This window comes from Hoplias malabaricus, chromosome 10 (genome assembly GCF_029633855.1).
Source record: "Hoplias malabaricus isolate fHopMal1 chromosome 10, fHopMal1.hap1, whole genome shotgun sequence".
Taxonomy (NCBI): domain Eukaryota; kingdom Metazoa; phylum Chordata; class Actinopteri; order Characiformes; family Erythrinidae; genus Hoplias; species Hoplias malabaricus.
Window position 1 is genome coordinate 32,102,444 of NC_089809.1, and position 20,969 is coordinate 32,123,412.

The 20,969-nt window shown below is 38.8% G+C and overlaps 1 long non-coding RNA gene across 5 annotated transcripts in view; it reads right to left on the reverse strand.

Annotated features, from left to right (window-relative positions):
- Window positions 1-20,969, reverse strand: part of LOC136708862 (uncharacterized) — a 252,879-nt gene that overhangs the window by 186,811 nt on the left and 45,099 nt on the right. The window contains exon 3 of one of the 5 annotated variants that reach the window (XR_010804400.1): window positions 68-487. The exons of the other annotated variants lie outside the window; for them this stretch is intronic. This is a non-coding gene — a long non-coding RNA (uncharacterized lncRNA). Of the gene's footprint in view, window positions 1-67; window positions 488-20,969 lie in introns of those variants that run through there. 5 annotated transcript variants of the gene reach the window in all.

Consider the following 20,969-nt stretch of genomic DNA (forward strand, 5'->3'; position numbering starts at 1 on the left):
GCACCACATCAAGAGGAGCACTGGCCATTTCATGTCTGAATGGGAACCTGGTCCGACTCCTAATGAGGCAAGGAAAGCTGTTTACTGATGGTCACCTCTATGCAGCTTTACCCAATTTGTTTGTGACCCCAGCCGTCCTCAGCCAACATGATGAAACAGCGAGACATGCGGACCCCCGGCTTCAGGTGCGGACCACCACGTTCTTTGCGTATTCCCCACAGGCTTATTAAAAATCAAATTTGCATTTCAGATTCATCTGAAAAGTTCTTAAGCGTTTTTTTTTTCTCCCCCTCTTTTCCACAAGCAGGATATTTCTGAATAATGATCATCTGGAGACTGACACAGAGTCACTTTGGAGTTTAAGCACAAATTGCAAATCAGGCTCAGCTTTGAGTCGAAATGTCAGCTTTTAAAAACACTGTGCTTTCAAGCTTCACCGGTGAGTCAGATCGTTGCATCAGCTGCTGCTTTGTTTGCTCTCAGCGCTCTGTGGATCACAAGTGAAAAAGATTTCCATTATTAGCAACTAGTGAGCCCAAACAGACTGGAGTTTAAGCACAGTTTTGTTGAGTTTTGTTCAGCTAGTAATCAATTGCAATGTAGTGTTAGAGAAATTATTTAGCAACGAAGAAACTTCCTTATAGCCCATCGTTTTTTTTTTGCTCCAGCTGCAGGATCTTAGGGTCCAGGCTTTACTGTCTGCCACAGGTCATGTTCTCCCAGTGTCTGCTTACAGTTCCTCATGGTGCTCCGGTTTCCTCTCACAGTCCAAAAACACACTGGGAGGTGGACTGGCTGAGAGTGTCCACAGGTGAAAGTACAAGGCTGTTTTAGATGCAAACTTCCTGATGTCTGCCAAGAAATTAATCAGCAGTGACGACCAGTCTTAGAGACTTTGTTTTAAAATAATGCTTTCCAACCGAATGCCATTAAAATACTGAGCATGACTTAGCATTATTAATTGCTAAGCTCCAAGTAATAATGCATTACACAGATTGATTGAATTTCTTGTTAATTCTGTGTCCCACACTTTGTGCACATGTACTGTCCCCCGAAAACCATACCACCATGCAAGTAGTCACATGATTTTGCCCCATTCAATCCAATGTGTGACATGGAAGCCAAAAGGGCAACTTGAGCAGCTTGTACCAAAAAGTAGTTCACTTATTGTAATCGAGTTATTTTGTTTTATTTTTTATGTTCATTCATTTTCTACTGCATATTAACAGTTCAGAAAACCTTAAACCCGTTTAAAACACTCTCTGAACTAAACCTTTGTCTATTCCCAGGCTGAAGGTTTTGCAGAGCAGCTGGCTTTGTTGAAATGGGTTCCGTGTGCATTCTTTATTGAAACACTTGTATGACATTAAAGTGCTCTGTCCACTTCCTTCCTCTGAAACCTTCTTCCAGTTAAAAACTCTCCTTGCTATACATAGAAAACAAGGATGAGAATGAAGCCACAAGTGTTTTATAGTGCGTTGGGAAACTGTTTGCTAATTTGAGTCCACTTGCTCTCCCCACTGCTTTTTGTGAAATAATGAGAGAACCTTTTTTGACCCAATTTGGACTGAAAAAGCCTATTTGGCTGCTTTAAGCATTAGGTTTAATGCACAGCCCAAAGGCCCATGTGCTTCACATTATCATTAAAACAGCAAGATCCAATTTTACAAGTGGCTTCGTGTAGTGCACTGCCTTATAAACCCGGAACGTCTGAGCTGTGGGCTGATTATAGAACTCAGAAACTGGGGGTTAACCATCTCTCTGATGAAGGGGTCTATCCTTCCTGCCTGTCCTGCCTCCCACCCCCCACCACCCCACACCCCTTGCTTTCCCCCCTAACTCCCCTTCCCTCACTTTCTGATGGACGGTGGCCTTCTGGATAAGGTCAGCAGCAATTTTAAAATACAGTAACATCCAGGTGTATGATCTTTTTTCTGGTGCTCAGTTAAGCTAACAAATTAACTGGTTCTCTTTGATACAGGTGATGGGAATCACTTTAATTACAGCAGAGATCAAGGGTCTCATTGATTGCTTCATAGTTCAGAAGGTAAGGTTAGAGCAAGTAAGCATGACCCATTAAAAGCATTGGACCGTATTCATTTCAAGACAGTATTAGACCCAGTGCACAACAGTGAATGGAACATTAGCATCTGGGAACAGAATAAGTTGGGGAAAATGAACCTTAATAGCGGTTTCTTACTTTTTCCCCTAAAGATTATGTTGCGATTTATTTATTTATTTATTTATTTTAAGTTACTTGGGATTCATGAGAAGCGAAGTACACACACACACACACACAGAATAAGACAACTTATTCAGCTTGTCATTTTCCAGCAAAAACCTCAGCTTATTTCACAGTAATGACTTGCCAACAATACTTTTCTTTGTGCCTCACTACCCATCAAAACAAGCCCAATATGCTTAGCTGGCAGCGTAAACCTGCCTTCCTTTGACAGAAGCATCAGGATTTCATCCTCAGTGTGCGAAATGTCGACTGCGCTGCTTGATAATGACGCTAGCCACTCCATTGTAACTCAGAGACTTCATTTATCCTGTCCCATACCCCCTACTGAAAAACACTCATACTTCAGGCCCGTTCCCTGGGCATTTCCACCATCCGATATGACATGCCATAAATCAGAAGATGCCGGCTGACACTTTCAGTGGGCTCCTAGTCACAGCGAGCGAGAGAGTGCGCGAGTGAAAGAGAGAAAGGGAGGAGGTTGCCAGCGGAGATTTCTTTCCCAGATAACAACTTGCTGTGGAAACCTTTAATTCACAGCGGATCAACCCCAAATTTCTGAGCTCTATAAATCACTTGGTCAGTAGGTGGTATGGCAAGTCTGACAGTCTCTCCATCCTCATGATAAACACACTGGTGAGGCAACAGAGATAACTAGACATCACCCAACACACAGTCTCCTCTGTGCACTTCCTTCTGTTCAAAAATACATCTTGAAAAGTGAAGTCACAATCTTTCAGTAGGAAGGGTCTGATGTCACAGGTTGGCCTTCTGCCAACTAAACACACATTAAAATTATACACAAGCCTTAAAAGCTACATTAGCTATTAGCATTATTATTGCTAATGTCAATTAGTATTTGTCCATCCTGTGCTTATATTAGACCATCTAATTCAGAAAAAAAAAATCTGCAGGGATGTTTCCTCACCCACAATGTTGAGTTCAGATGTTAGACTAAAAATCAAATAATTCCAAAAACCTCCAGTGATGTTTGAAACTGGGCTCTTGGGGTAGTCAGTCTATTGACCTTAAAACACCAGTAGTTTATTTTTTTTCCAGAAAAGAAAGAAAGAAAAAAAAAATCCATATTCCATATTGGGGGTGGGGATGATGTTGGCCTCTGGCACAGTCTTATGTACATAAGACAATGTAATATCTTATACTGCGTGTGCATGTTATGGAGTAATCTGTTTTATCCAGCTGATGTATGGATTTTGACATCAGTCATATTTTAGCAGCGCAGATCAATCATCCATCTTATTTTCTTATGTTCCCTCATATTGGACAGTTTCTGAGGTGAGTCAGTGGAGAACTGAACTCAGATTTTAAAACATTAGGCCCCTTTTTGGATTTAGTCATTGGGTGGGGAAGGGCACCAGGTTGGGATTGATCCACAGTCACTTAAGTCTGTCTCCCAGGAGAAGGGCTGGAATTGGTTAATTTAAACCAACTTTGTGCTCCATTAAATAATTAGGGCAGACACAGCAGAACCCTAGAGATTCTCTCCAACGATCAACGATTTGAGACAGGGTCCTTTGGGATGAGCTGCCTTAAAGTGCCTGAAAAAGCAAGGTTATCCTCACATGAGGATGGAGGGAAAGGTCTTTGGCTTTTTATGGTCCCTAGTTTTTGTTTTCGTAGAGGTGTTTACATGGGCCATGAATAATCTTTCTTTAAAAGGAATACTCGATCTGAATTGCTGAATTGTAATTGTTTTACACAATTTAAAGATGGTCATTTCAAATATTAGTGTTGCAAACCCAGCATATTAGTGCTTCATTTTTCTTTTTTTTATAAAATGACAATCGTTAGATTTAAAGGCTAAGCACCACTTAATGGACCTCCATGAATATTTCACATTATTTTAGTTACTGACAAATAAGTATGAATTAAAATGAAAATAGCAGCTTAATTTGCTTTAAAACTGACAATTTTATTAAATTGACGGAAAAACCCGAGCTCGCTACGGAAATTCTTGAACGCAACCGTGACGTCACTGGTGGACAACAGCTGAGGTAAAACACTGTTATGACTGACTGTTATGACAGTATCTAGATAGCTAAATAATCAACATTATTCATGACAATACCCTAGCAATAAGCTAAACTCAAATTTAGAGGTACCGTTATTCTTGTAAATGTGATCGAAGTCGAACTCAAATTCATCCGACACTATAAACCTACATTGCATCTACAATCTGAGCCACCGAGTTTAGCAAGTCAAGCTAACGTTCACTAACACCAACTAAAACAGGCGAAGTGTAGTTACCCTGTTTACCTCCATGTTACAGAGGCTCTTGAACACCTTTCGTTGGTGTCCTTACATGCCCATATTGTAGGAAAAGCACCAGTGAAATGAGCTACAGATAACGGAGTAAGCGGATGGTCCTTTGCAAAGTGCCCGTTTAAAGTTGACAAATTTAGTCCATTTTCTGGATATTTTGGGATCTTTGGGACATTTGTGCACAGATGTCCCACTGTACATTGAATTACTGCAGCCAAAAACAACACACCTTTTCGTCATTTTGTATTAAATTAAGTGCAACTTCTAGAGTTGTTGTCCACCATCTACGTCACAGGCAAGACGCCTATTAGAGTTTCCGAACACCGTTGGGGGGTGGGGTGGGACCAATGGTCTTTTAAACCTTATTCCTTGAATTAGTAAGAAATAACATGTTTTCTGACTACCAATAAACACAAGTTAGGAACTCAAATTCCACTGTATTTGTTTGACACTTTCATATAGCTGGTGCTTAGCCTTTAACACTATATAATAGTTACCCTAAAATATCTAGAGCAATGTAGAGGAATGTATGATTGTTTAATTATAAACATTTTAAAGTTGTGTAAACTATTTGCACACCTAATACATTGTTAAATACTGCTGGTAAAATCTAATAGCATTCACATCAGGTACTTCTGGGATGTTTAGTTCTGGATCAGAAATAGCTATTAACATTCATAATAAAAGGTATTTTTATGGAGGGTCATCAATCAAAAGTTCTTATTCTCAACACCCGAGTACTTGAGGTATTTCATTGTCTTCTAGCCAATGCTTGGCATTGAGCACAGTAACAGTAAGCTCATATGCAGCTGTTTTACAGTGCCCCAAATGGTTTCCCATACTGGAAAGTTTTAGGATGCTATGCATCAACATGAAGGATAAAGGCCATTAGACATTTTGGTGAGCTATCTCCAAAGTGACAGCGCACCATCCGATTATCTAACATCAGTCCCCGAGCACACTTAGGGTCTTTTGGCTAAATGCAAAGCCACAAAATCTTTGTAAACAAGTAGAGACTAATACGACAGCATTAATGACCTTGGTTTCAGGAGAAAAATCTTGGATGAGCAAGCACCCAAAAACCTTGCGTCCTAGTGTATGATGGCAGTAAAGAGAATTGTTTAATTAAAACTTTTACATGGCCTTCACTGAATAATGTATTGAGAATGTTCTGCTCCAGATTCTTGATCTTATGCCACAATCTTCATCGGCTGTAAAAACATGTCCACACAGAGGACCTACACAATAAATATGCATGAAAATCAATAAGTATTTGGCAGCAGGAGAGGGGGAGAACACGGGCTGCTGTGTTTCTCTACATTTTTTAAAGTAATTTGTTCACTTTGCAGGGAGAATATTACACTGAAATAATCTCTTGAAAGGGGAGTGGAATACATAAATAAATAAATAAATAAATAGACTTGCTTGGCAAATTAACCACTTGTTTTTTTGTATTCTATTGCTCACCCACTTACTGCAATTATTGGTCCAGTCCTCTAACAATAAAAAGAGAGAAGTAAATGCGAGAGCCAGACCCTTAGCTCTGTGGCTTTATAAACACATTTCCTGTGCTGTATCCATTACAAACATGTGACAGATTCAATAAAAGCAGAATCATTTACAGATGGTGGGGTAGCGGCTAGTGCAGCACCACATTTATTAACTTGAATCTTGATTATTTCTAGATCATTGGTACAAATGCTACAAGTTAAACATTTACCAAAGAGCTTTTCAAATGATTGTCAGACATATTTCTAAGTGTCAAAATGTATATTCAATTATATTTCATAATTTCTATCAACACAATATAATTCCTATATCAATATGAACAATAAAAAAGCCAAATACAATCTGCCAAGAACTGAAAGCAACATCAAAAATTTCTATCAATAATATTTTTAAACCAACTTTAAAATTGAGTGCAATGAACTTTACGAACGAACTTTAGTCAGTGACAGATGCTGTAAATCATGTACATTGAAATGTTGAAGATAACTCAAATCATCATTATTTAAATATTTTATATTGTAATATATTGTCACAATAAAACAAGTAGTGTTTTGCCAGAAGCTCTAGCATGCTCCATTCATTACGTTCACTGATGTAAGGTCATAGGGATAGCTGTCACAAGTCAGAATCTGTCTTCATGTTCTGATAAAATCAACAGTGACTAATATTGTAAGTTTAAATATTTGGCTCATACAAATTCTCACAGTGCAATACTCCTGGACTTGCTAAATCAGTCTGACAAAAAGGTCACGGCCTTTAGATGCGAGATAACATCGAGCTTTGAAAGAATTCTGGAAACAAACAAGTCTTGTAGTGTATGGTCAGCATTAAACTCAATGATGTATTGCTACAAAAGAGCTTTGCGGTGTTTCACAGCCTGGCTCTTGAAGGCTGAACCCTCTAGTTGTAAAGGGTGTCTACAAACAGTAACACTCCCAATTAACGTAAAAATGCGAACATATTTGACACAACAGCTGCCAACCATGCTAATATATTTAAATTTAAAAAATAATAATTATATATATAACCCATACACACTTCAATCAAATATATAGTAAAACATAAATGCACCTCTATTTTGCATAGCAATATCAATCCAAGTTGCCATAACTGTGTCTTAAACAATAAAGACAGCAGTAGGGCTTGTCATATCCTATTTAACTGCAGAAACACAGATCCTAGGAGAGAGTCTCAGCTCCCTGGATGGTTAATTGTTTGTAATGGGCAGGAGGGTTGCTGGGCATGTTTATAGGCTCCATGGTGAGAGTGTCAGGATGTTGATGTAATGCAGCAGAAGATAAGTGTTTCTCACAGAAAGAACAGCATGAGAAGTTACTCCCTCCTCTCCTGCCTCCATTTTGCATCTTGTCAGGATTTTGCCCCAGAGGTGATCTTTGAGATGAGGTTACACACATGGGTTTTACAGTAAGCCTAATTTATTTTTTTTTTACTGTTTGTTAAGTGTCATAGATGTTATTATGTACTGATTTGTCCCAGAAAACTCAGGTGAAAGGTCATTTTCACATTTAATTATTATTATTTTAAATTTATTTAGTCATTTTTAGTCAGGTATTTAAGACGACCGCTTCTGAAATTAAAAAACACACAAGAAAAAAAAAATGAAAAGGAATTACATGAAAAGAAAATGGTATGTGGTTGTGTACAAAAAATACCACTGTGAAATAAACTGTTTACAGGGGGGTCCTCGACTTACGACGTTGATCCGTTCCTACGTCGCGTCGTAAACCAATTTTCGGTGTACGTCGGAACATACAGTATGTTATTTACGTACAGTTTGTACGTAAGCACTTATCCTATCCTAACACCTATCCTCCTCGGTCGCGAGCCACGTAACCGTGTATTCTGCCGCCGCGCACACCAAACACGAAGTTCGCATTATGACGTTTACGACCACTTAAGTCGAAACAAGGCTTTATACAGTAAATGGGAGATGCGTCGTAACCATGAAACATCGTAACTCGGGAATGACGTAACCCGAGGACCTCCTGTATATATATTTCATCTTTAAGACTGCGACTTTTAAAGGAATAGGGCCTAAAAAATGTAAACATCTGAAAATAGGGAGAGAAAAAAAAAAAACCCGATGTGATCACAGTGCAGTGATCAACTTAGAACCCAAATATCATCACTGAAGGTTTTGGGATTTATCTGAAATAAAAAAATAGTCTCTGACTTTTGTATACTAATATGTGTGTGTTGTCAATCCACATTGATTCTGTACTCGCCAAATAAAATGCAATTTGCAGTTCTACAATTAGACTGCTTACATTAAAAAAAAAAAAATACAATTTTTTTATATATATATATATATATATATATATATATATATATAAAATATAGATATATCTCAGGGCCCCTACAGAGCAGGCATGATTTTCAGCAGTGGAGTGACACTGGCATAGCAATGTTGTGCTCGTAGGGAATGGATCAGACACAATGCTCCTGGAGTTGAAACATCTCAGAGAAAAATGCTTGTCTGTGAATAGTCCACAAACAAAACTAACCCACCCACAACACCTTGTAAGTACTTACAAGAGACTAGAGGATGGCTAATTCCGCAGCAACAGACGAGCTACTGTCTGATTTTATATTAGACATTTTTATATTAGACATTGTATTAGACGTTTTTACACACTGCCAACACCTGGTCTTTGTGTACCAGTGCACCACACACTAACACCTCCACCACTACAATGTCTGTGTCACTGTCACTCCAACTCTCATCATACTACTCTGTGGTTATTCTTACCCTTAATGATTAGGCTGACAAAAGAAACTACAATTTGTAATTGCAGAAAAAGTGCCCATACATGGTCAGTGAAGCTGATAAAAATGGACAAAGTGTAGAAACAATGAGGTGGTTTTATTATGGTTGGTCTGCGTACAAGCATAATTTTGCTTAAGCCCAAGAGGGTCTCCGTAATGGACAGGCATCACTTCATTTCAGAAATAGAGATTGACTCTGCATTCTCAGACTTCCTCCATTCACTTACTCGCCTGGTGCTATCTGACACAGCCTAATAACGCATGTCATGGAGATTAGCCGCCCAAACGGCCTGGCATCATTTAATTAACCGCAAGAACTCCAATCCTGCTTTCTGAGACGTGACCATGGCGCTGGCGCCCAGATTAAAGATGCTCTGGGGTCAGTTTGTCTCAGTCACTGCTGGAGTTTACATTTTCATTACAGCTTCAATTCTGGTTTCATTGTGGTAGCTCTGACAAATTTTTAAACCAGTACAAATCTCTTAATCACTAACTGCATGGAAGCTAAATCAGTTTATTTACGCTACAACTCAATTAGTGGTTAAGAGTGAAGTTGTAATATTTTAAGGAACCTAGTTTGGTTATGGGTTGTGCATTAACTTTACTGTGGTACATCACTGATTTCCCGCTGTACAAATATGTCAAAGCCAGCAGAAAGCCTTCATATGCTACATTATGACCAATGGCATTGAGACCCCTGATGATCACATGTACACAGGCTTGTTAGATTTTCCATTCCAACCACAAGCATTGACATGGAATCACACATTTTATCCCTTGCCAGCATAGACTTTAAAGTTGCATTAATTTGACAGGTGTTCATTTGCATTCTTTAGGAGCAGTATCCACAATCCTTTGGACATATTTTTAAAACAGTTAGGGTTGGTCGGTACAACGATAACACCGTAAACCACGGTATTTCAAAATGTGGACAGTATCTCAAAATGAGGGGGGTATTTACGGCGTTTGTGTGGCGTGTCAAATTTCTGTTCTGTGTCTTTAAAACTCAGCTAAAATGTTCGTGTGCATTTAAGAGAGTCACAGGGAATGGACGCTGATGTCCCGGTCTGAAAATAAGTGGAGAAAACCAAGCCCTGAGTTTGCATTAAAAGAGAGGAAGACAGCTGTAAACAGACAAAATACTCTGAAAATCCTTCACTCGACAGGTATATGGCTTTATCATCTAAATTTGTGTTTTGAGCCTCAGTTCAATGAAAAATTAGTGGTGTGCTAAACCACAAGTGTCTGGTAGCGCCAGCTGTGCTTCTAAACATGTTATATTGCTTATTTTAGAAACATGTTTTTATCATCAACACGTGTCGGTGTACACTGTCAGGCTGTGTTTAGCTAAATTCACTCAACGCAGCACTCCCCACTGTAATACCATATACCGCAATATTTTGAGACGTATGACGGTATGGAAAAATGTGGATAGCACTCAACCCTACACCGAGTTAGAGCCAGAAGATGCTGACCGTGAAATTTGTACCCCTGAGTGTTTAAGGCATTCTACTTGTTTGCCACTTTGTACGTTTCCACTGGAAACAAGAGTCCATCCTCAACCATGTTTGTGGCCTCATTTTCTCATTAGCAACAGTGTGCAGACACCCTTTAATATTCATGCACTTTATTTACTTGTACGCTCGGTATGCAGCTTGTTAGCCACTGCTGATGAACGCAACACCCTCAGTCTTTTAGCCTACCAGTTCACATGGGAAAAGAGGAAAAACTCATGCACTCCATTAATCTTTTTATGCATGTGCTACCTAAGCATGGCAGTAATTGGATAACGCATTGTTTCTTGTGCAAACAGGACATCCATAATATCTATTATCTTTAGATTACTCTTCCGGGAGTTCTCCCCTCTTGGCTAAGAGAAGACTCAGCCTGGATATCCGTCTTCCCGGCTCACATAAACTAGTCTTTAATAAGTGGTTTGGGTGGGTGGGGAGGTTGGATAGTGCCTCTCTCCTTGCCAAGGATGATATAAGATGAATATGTAATTAGCTAATTAACCTACAGATCTGCCAGGTTTTATTTGTCTCTATGCATTATCCTCATAATAAAATGTGCTTTAAAGCTCTATACATATCCTGGTATTGATGCTATTTTTGTTAAACAGCCAGCTGTTGGAGATTTTGTTTTCTCCTAGGTGTCTATGTGTGCTGAATTTTACTTCAATTCCATTGAAGTGTTAGCGCAACTCCTGCCTTTTTTTTTTCCCCAGCTGTGCGATGAGGGATTTAGTAATATTAACTTCATAAAAAAAATACCCTGCTCTGCATGCCCATGATCAGTCTTACCAAGAAGCTACAAAGGACATGAAAATAATAAAAAAAAAAAAAAAAAAAAACAGAACAAAAGCTCTTAGCTGAAAACAAGCAGAAATGAGGTTGAACATGCACGAGGTTTGGACAATGGGAGGAAACTGGAGCACCTGGAGGAAACACATGCAGACACAGGGAGAACACAAACCCATAGGTTAACCCATTATGAAATATGGTTTGAATAACTATAGTATATAAACTCATTCTTAGCTTTTGGTATATTTAAATTCATTTGGGAAAAAAAAAATGTTATTTTATATTTATATTCAAGTGTTTGTGTGTATATATTAACTTTTACTTCACACTGGAGTGTAAAAATGCTTTATGTGACCGTAAGATCGTAAGCCTTCTCTTGCCTTTCTTAAATAATTCCCCCACAAAAAAATCCTTTTGTCTGTTCTGATAAAAAGATTCCAGTTGGAAGACCTTGAAAAAGGTTTCCCCTTTTAAAGAAAGGAAATGGAAGTTGACGGCTGCTTTAGACTAAAGCCCAAAGCAGAGTATCCTTGGCACAGTCACAAAATGAAGACTTGCTGGAGCATGGAGGAAGTTTAAATAAAATAATGAAATAATGCACCCCTCGCTGTGCAGGATTTAGGGTGGTCTAAAGGTGCGAGTGTGTCCCTAATAATCCCGCGGCACATTTGGACATTGTTCAGGAGCCAGATTGGGACAAGGCCTGGGGATAAGAACAGTTGGCATTCACATTTGGCAGGTTACACACTGTTAGACAGGAATGGGTTAGATCTTAAGGGGGATGCCATAGTAGAAGATACCTAGTTATTAGTAGAGTTTTGGACCATCGGCAAGCTGTCGAGACCAACTGCCTCATTACCTCAATGTTGTCCCTGGATCCAACTGTTTCAAATGCCATAAATACTCCAACACCATCAGTGCCAAGTTTCTCTTTCTGGGATCTCACACTCTTCTCAACTTTGAGATGACTCAAGGGGAAACGTGTGGACAAAAAAAAAAAAAAAACGCAAGCTAGTGGCCCCCAAAAGAGCCAATCATTAGCAGACATGCCAGCTATGTTGCCACAGTAGCAGCTCAAACACCCATTCTAGTCTATCAAAACATCCCAACCAAGTTACCCATGCAAATGACTCATACCAGGTAGGTGCTTAAGTGTTCAAATTAAAGAGCCTGACCTTGTTGAAATCTAATTAATTAGTGTAGTGCAAGGTTAATTACACCTGTGAGAGGCCCATGCATCATGGAGGGGAAAGAAGGGAGGAGGAAAAAACACCCCCACACTACTCTTCATTCACCTTGTGTCAGTTGTTGTGCAAACTGGTCATCATTTACTGTGCATTTTCAGAGAACAAAGACACTGATTGTAGATATTAACACTGAATAAATATACACTTATCTATAGGTGTTTGGACTTGACAAGTTTGCCAAATGAGGCAGACTTCACCGAGTTGTGTCCAAGGTGGAGTGAAAAATCACTTCTCCATAAGCAGCTAAAGAAAGCAACGCAAATTTACAATTTGTACAAGTTTTTACAAAAGACATTCACATAAATTGCAGGAGGGAGAAAATGGGTAAGAGGTGAGATTACAGAAAAAAGGTAAACAATTTCATACACCTATTGTCTAATTCTATTTGACATATATTTATTTTTATAACAATACCCCACAGAGCAAGAGTACATTTAATCTGTGTAAATGTGAATAAAAGGGAGATTAACTTATGAACGGCTTTTAATTTTATTTTACCATAATTTATGTAGTCAATGAACAAACAGGGTGATTGGACCCAAGTTTTGTATGCACATGTATACGTATGTTGTGGTAGTTAGCATATTACAAAATGAAAGTACTGCACCCAATTTTAAAAATGGAAAATGTGGAATACCTCTGTTCTAGAGTCAAGTGGCATAAAATAAGATTCTAAATGATCCTCAAATGTGGAAATTGGGCCTTGCTTTAACTGGAACTATGACAATACCCAATAAAAACACTGTAGAGATCAAGAGCATTCATTAAAACCACACATGCATTACTAGTTCCTCAACTAGACTATTGCTCATTAATTCATGTACAAATTTGTCAATTACCCTTTTTTGATTCATCACTGGTCAAATAGGACCACTGTAGACCATTCTCACCACAGCAGTATAAATGACATGTCTAGTAATATTTGTTGTTGTTGTATAAGGAGATTTTACACAGCTAAGTGGCACTCCAAGTTTGATAGGTTCACAATCGAACAACCAGGACTAGCTGTGGTCAAAATCTTACCACTGACGAAAGGTGACACATTGTTCCTTACCAAAGACTGCTTAGACGTAGACTAGCATTTGGAGGCTCAATACAATACAACAGTCAAATAAGAGTTTCTCCCAGAAGAGAACTGAGGGCCCCCCTCCATCTACAACTCCATACTGTCTACAAAATTGATAGATGGAGACATATGAATGCATCTGAAATGTTCATGGAAGAACTGATCAAGGTTTGATAGTTTTCTCATGAATGTCTGCATTTGTTCACGTACCTTACTAGTCTGAGTAATTTCTCAACAAGGGAAAGCAGGAGACCTCCCAGGGCCCCCTCAGAGTGCTCCATTGCTGTGTTCTGAACACTTATGGCTATAAGGCTGTTATACCGGTTCATATTTCCCAGGAGAGAAAGCAGCTTGGACCGGATATCCAAGCCACTTTTAAACTCTCGCAGACCATATTTTTCATTCCTGATCAACCACCTGGTTGAAGGAACCCATTCACCACGTAAATTGCTGAGAACTGCTGTTTTTCCATCCGTGCTGCATTCATAATTGACAGGAAACTCCAGAGTGAGAATAAATGCATCTTTCATTTATTATCACAGGTGTGTTTTGGGCTGAAGTGAGAAAATGAGCACATGAGAGAGAACGAATGTGTGTCACAAGAAAACTGTTCCAGTTTTAGAGGGAATTGAGAATTTGCTATTTCTTTGTCAGACATCAACCCATTTTCCTACTTATCGCTTCTGCAGAATTATTATTTTTTTTAAACGATGTTTGCTTAATTATTCACATCCTTCACTACACTCCAAATGTTATTTACCCTTAAATGAATGGAACTATTGACATTGGTAAAACCTTTAATAATTAATACTCAAAATGGAACAGTTCCATAAAGGGAGTGAGGGGGAAGGAAGAAAAGAAAAGAAAAAAAAAAAAAAAAACACATTTCATAGTAATCAAGCCGCTTTCTGCCTAATTTAAGGTTTATAAATATGCCTTTTAAAAAGCATTATATTTCCAATACCAGTGACAAAATATAGGTGAACAAGCAAGGCAACAAAGTAAATAAATGTATTATTTTATATATGTATATATATATACACACACACATCAATGTATATATCGACACCTACATTTTTTTTGCATATCATGGCCATTTCGGTTGTGCTTCAACAGTTGCCTTGGTGTGAATTGATTGCACAGCACAAGTTTCTTATATTCAGGTTTCACCCTTTATTGCTCACTAGCAGCTCATCACAGTCCGAACACCTCACACTCTCAGTGTCCTTTTTAAGCTGACAGAGGGAAGAGGGGGTGCATTTCAATATATAAATTTAGAATATGAGGCAACTTTTATCCACTGGCCATTAGTGACGACAGAAAACTGCCCATTGTGTTAATAGAATTTCTCAGTATGTTTCACTGAGTTTAGTGTCACAATTCATATAAAATGGCAATATGGTTTCTGTGACATTGGCAATAAATGTAAATAAGGGGTTACTTTCTTTTTAAGACTATGGAAAATTTATAACTGTAAACAAATTTATTTTCCCAACACCTGACCACAGAAGAGTGATAATGAGGAGTTGCATCTGTCTGAGGCAGAATGAAGTGCTTGGAAGAGTGACCATTTCGCTGCTTAGATGCCGTAGAAAATCAATAGCCACTCATTCTCCCTTGAATGCTTCTGCCATTTTTGAAGGCATTGCACTTGACAGCTAAGTGTCCTGAGGAAATAAAATATTTTCAAAGTGCAGGGCACAGGAACAGATGAAACGCTCATTTTCACAGTGGAATGGAAAACGACAGCAATCGCATACATGTCAAATGGAGGAGAAGGATGGACTATGCTTTCTGCAATGGAAAGAATGGCTTCAAATTGGTGTGGAAATTGTCTCTGTATTCCATCTGAACTGGATAAACAATGGAATAGCATGATACTGCTCCAAATTGTCCCTGCTTGGTGCTGCTTTGATAATAAAAAGCATGAAATTTGAGTGTGCAATATGAGCTATCTATGTTTGCTAGTTACTTCAAAATAAGAAAGGAAAAAAAGTGATTGCAATTGTATCAGTTTTGTTCAAAAGATTTTTATTATTTTTTTAGTAAATTTTACGTTTTATTATAGTGGAAACACGTTGACGTAGTCCATGAGCAAGAAGCCCATTCTTACCACCATACACAAAGGCCATCAGTGCCCTATCAACAGTAACGAGTCTTGGTTGACTAGCTGTAACACTTGGCTGAATGGAGATGGTTTTGTTTTAAACGTGACTGAACTGAATTCTAATACCACCTGTTTATATGGTAATTCCAGGTCTAATAATAAGAACTGTCCTGGGTGTTGTATACTCCAATTAGCATCATTCAAACCCCATGCATAAAACATCACATGCCTGAAACCTCACTACTCAACAATGTCATCTCAAGCAGTCTCAAATACCATTTCTTACACTCAGGGGACATATTGATGTCAGTAACAATGAATACCTATCACAGAGGTAAATGCAAAACTTGCAATAATTCTGAAGCCTGATTGTTAGATGCATTTACGGTTTTAAATATAAAAAAAAAATGCAATCTATCAGCATATATGGAAGGCATATCAGACACCACGTAAATGTATTCTAAAGGTGTTGTGTGACATCACAGTATACTGTCGCTGAAGATATTTGTGATTCAACCTTGGAGTCACATTGACAGACATCTCATATTTTTAGACAGGGAGAACCATGTCAAACATTGAGCTAAAACATAAAAATACATGACTGCAATAAAACATTATCCTCCTAAACTAACACCTCCAGAGCACAGGTCAGGGTTAACCAATCTGTCCTGTAAACAAGGCGAAAAGACAAATGCATGGCTTGTGCTGGCAGAACTCTAGTGTCTTGATAAACTACTCTCATATCACATTATGAAGTATCAAACATATTTACACTCTGGTGTATCCAAACACAAACTAATAAAAATGCCTAAGATGAATAGACATTATCCCACATGAATTTCTTGCTGTCAATCGTCTATGCTTTTGATACAGATATTGATACAGCTCAATATCACATTTCGCATTCTGAATCCTCAGCTACACTCGCTCTCGCTTGCAGAAATGTCAAGTCAAGACTCAAATGACTGCAATTAAGGCCCCTAACTGATGGTCTTCTTAATGTACGTAGGGCAATGTTTATAATGTGTTATGAAAGGATTATGTAATCAATTTCACACCAGAGTAAATGAAAACTGACTAAACTACAGAACGAGTAAATGTACCTCATTCAATCACTGGTCACTGTAACTATCCCTTATAGTTAACTGGATCATCATGTCCACAGAGAAGACAATGTTTGTTAAGAACCAAGAAGTAGGAAGGGAAAATCTCCAGTGAACGAATCACACCGTGGTCACTACCTGTTCCAGCACCTTCAGTCCAGTGGTGTCTGGTGCTTTAGACAAATGAGGATCAGAAGAGAAAAAAAAAAAAAAAAAAAAAAAAAAACTTCTTCCTGCATGTCATCACACCTCTGAATAGTTAAATAAGGCAAAAGCACTTTACACTTTCCGCATTTTTGTACTGCACAATAATTGGTCTTGGGATATAATATTGCTTACAACGTGCCATTCTCTGTATGTAACGTCTCCAACTACCACATTCTCACCTTTAACTGCCGTAGCCAGCATTTTAATAAAAGATTAACTGCACAATGTAAGCTTTACAAGCAAGCATGTGTGTGGGCAAAGCAGCTCACTCAATGACAAGCGATGTCATTGAAAATGAATATGTTGTTGAAGAATTGCGAGAAATTCTGTCAAAGTTGCCCAACCAATGGAGCTTTTTCACTGCTGCATCAGAGTTGGCTCTACTGCGCTTTTTTTGCTTTTAAGAAAAATTTTGTACCTGGAACTGGGTACTTGAGTATCTGCCTACGTCTGGTTCTAAGCTAGCTGAGTAGAGACTAAACCATGAGTTGTAATACTTGCAGAGTGCTGATTGGCCAGAGAGAAACAGGTAGGAAAAAGTTTTTTTTTTTGGCTAAACTATCATTAAAGGGGACATCTAAAATTGTGGGGAAACACTCCTCTGGTTTGTTCATGTTCAGAAACTCTGCATCTTTTAAGGTGGAATGGTATTTGAAGGAAGAAATATGATGGTTTGTAAGTGGCTGAAGTTTTTACTCACTTTAAATTATTACATAATCATTTGTATCTAAAGTTTAGTACTTTGCATTAATGCAGTTAACAGTCTCGCGAATTTAGACACTCACCTTCAGTAATAAGAAACTGCAAAAATAAGTATTACCCACCTACAGATCAACATCAAACATTGAAAAACACAAACCAAAATGAGGGAGTTCTCTCCATTGTCTAAAAAGATCTAGATGCATTAAATAAAGATCAATTCTAGAGAGAGTGCATGAGACTAGGATACCAGGCAGAGAGAGCTTTAGCCTTCTCACACTAGGGCTTTGGAAACATTAGACTGCTTTCCAGCATGCAAACCGTCTGGAGAGCAGCAAATGGTGAGGAAACATCTTCAGAATTTTATTTTAAAAAATGCTATTTTTTTTTTAACAATCATGAACATTGTTTTTATGATCTCCTTTCTGTGTATGCTCTGCTGTCTGAACTGAGCTACACTTTACCGTTCAGTGTATATGAATGAATGAATATAGAGATACACACAGGTACATGGGTGCAATAGAGATATACATTTCCTCCATCCCTTTACTTTTGCCGAAAGTTTCTGGACACCTGCTCATCCCATTTTCAGACACAAGAACATTGTTTCATGGACTGAAACTTACATGATTAGTCCTATTCCTCCATAGCTCAAACCTGGGAGAGGTTTGTACCCCTCTAGTTTACATACAAGGTCAAGCTCAAACTCATGCGAAGGTGCTCTAGAGTCTTACTTCATGATTACTATGGAAATTGTAAATCTATGACCACACAAAGGATGCACTTTAAAATTACAATAAGGCTTACTTACGAACTTAGACACGTACATTGAATATGTCCATGCGTGCAATTATACACTGTTAATGTCATCCTGAATTTTAGGCTCCAACAACGTCTATTTATGTATTAGAACTTGCACTTCAAAACATGTTGTCCTGATTGTTGAAACTGTGACCAAAGTCACCCATGACTAATGATTGTAGTTTTCTTGGAAGCTTGTCTCAGAATGGGAGCAACATACTAACCTCAGTATAAAGTCCTGACTCAGTGATTATACGCTGCATATACATCAACATCTTAACTTTCACACAGAGGAGCGAGAAAATCAGCTCAGTGGCAGCAAATACAAATGAGGCAGAAGGAACTGTGACACTGGCTCTCAGCACATTGCTCATAAATTATTAGATTCTCTGACATGTGTCCACTCATTAGGCATAATGCAGTCTGCATGCAATATTTCACTGCATGCCACACCTGTCTGTGTTTAGATTCTGTCATTCACCAGTGGAAATACAGCGACTGGAGAGGACGCTAGCTTGGCTTTACATTGTCAAGTCATTGATTTATCACCACATTATCATGATCATTAACTTTACACACATTATTACAATCAGATACATCCATAAGGATTACAGTCTTCAGGATCTAGATTAGTGCTTGCTCTGTCAAATATTTATATATATATATTATAAATAAATAAAGGTAGGTAGTGTCGCAGTCACACAGCTCCAGGGACCTGGAGGTTGTGGGTTCGATTACCGCTCCAGGTGACTGTGAGGAGTAGGTGCGTTCTCCCCGTGTCCGCGTGGGTTTCCTCCGGGTGCTCCAGTTTCCTCCCACGGTCCAAAAACACACCTTGGTAGGTGGATTGGCGACTCAAAAGTGTCCGTAGGTGTGAATGTGTTGCCCTGTGAAGGATTGGTGCCCCCTCCAGGGTGTGTTCCCGCCTTGCACCCAATGATTCCAGATAGGCTCTGGACCCACGGTGACCCTTAACTGGATAAGCAGTTACAGATAATGAATGAATGAACTAATAAAGCTACCCCTATTTCTCGTATTTAAGTTTGCCAATGCCTGCTTGTCCATTTTCCTCTGAAATTAAGGTCATTAATTGGGAGTTTGTCCACCCTTGCAGCCAAAACAGCACCTACTCAAGTTGATGACATTTACAAACCCCACACTAACATATACCAGAGGAGCTAGACGCTCTTCTCACTTTAGGGAATGTGGTTCTGCTGCTTCACACCCGATTTAACAGGTTCACTCTCCTCTGGCCCATGAGTCCAAAATGGCTCACTATGATAATGCTTTCATTGGTAATGGACACGTCAACTTCTACAGCACGCAAGGGTGCCAGGGTGGAGTCATTTCTAAATGTACTGTTCACAAATCACAGACAAGTGTCCACACACTACAGCACATTCAAAAAATGGGAGGAAAATTGGTACGGCATCTAATAGGGTGTAGTCTTTGAGAATGCTTTGTGAGCAATGAGTAAATAGAGCACAGACTACACATATAATTCATTTTGTGCCACATCTGCTTGCATTTAGTTGCTGTCATTCACTTTCACACCAGCTGAGACCGTTTTCTTTAATCTCATTGATGGTTCTTTATCATCAGCAGCAGCAGCATTGCCATCACCACTTATCATTGGCATGTGAGCATATATACTAACAGTAGAGAGTTTCAAGCAGTGGTGTCCAGTGGTATAGTATGATGATAGGAGTGTTATATGACTGTCCTGTAAAGCTGGCAGATTATGTTTGCCATCATCATCATCATCATCCTCATCCTCATAATTCATATTACAATTAATATTGTGTACAAATTTATAAAAGGGGAGAAAAAAATTATAAGTCTGATTCGGCATTGAAGGATCATATGAGAAATGAGCAAAGACATCAGATTGTTGGCCACCATCTCATTATCCCAGAAATGTATATGAAATAACATTGATAATGATCTACTTTAAAGTACTATTAAAACTGTATAAGAAATTGTGAAGAGTATGAAGGTCAAAGGGGATAATGAACATAAGCCTGTACTAAAGCTTTCTTACACAGAGCTGGTAATGATTGTAATATCTCAGACGTCCAGGATTGGCTGTGGTTATTTGCCCAGCCCATCAAGGCGACCAATTAAAGTGAACTAGGAAAGATGAGGCCTGAAGCACTGTGTCGTCCTTGGAAAGAGGAAACTGCCAAAACGGTAGGAAAACAACAGACGGAGATGGCTTCATTTGCATAGATAAGTATCTTGCTAAAATATTAATTGCTGGAAATGTATCAGCAAAGTATTGTATCATGGCTTTAATTTCAATCTGCAAGTGGGCTGGACCCCCCCCCCCTTTTTTTTTTTTTTTTTTTAAAGGGAGTAATTTCATTGCTTTAATTGATGTGTCTGTATAATTGAGACACTGAATCGGGAATGAGAGCTTCTTGCGATTAAAAGCAAGCAGAGTGGATTTATGGAGCGTGCACGCTACTGCGTGATTATTTCTAATGTTCCCTCTGAAGTGACCGGGGGTGGTGGGGGGGTTTGGGGCTGCAGTGGACACCATGGAGCTTGAGAAATGTAAAAGCACTGGAGCTTTGCTATGCAGAGAAGCACTAATTTCACCATTTGATGTAATT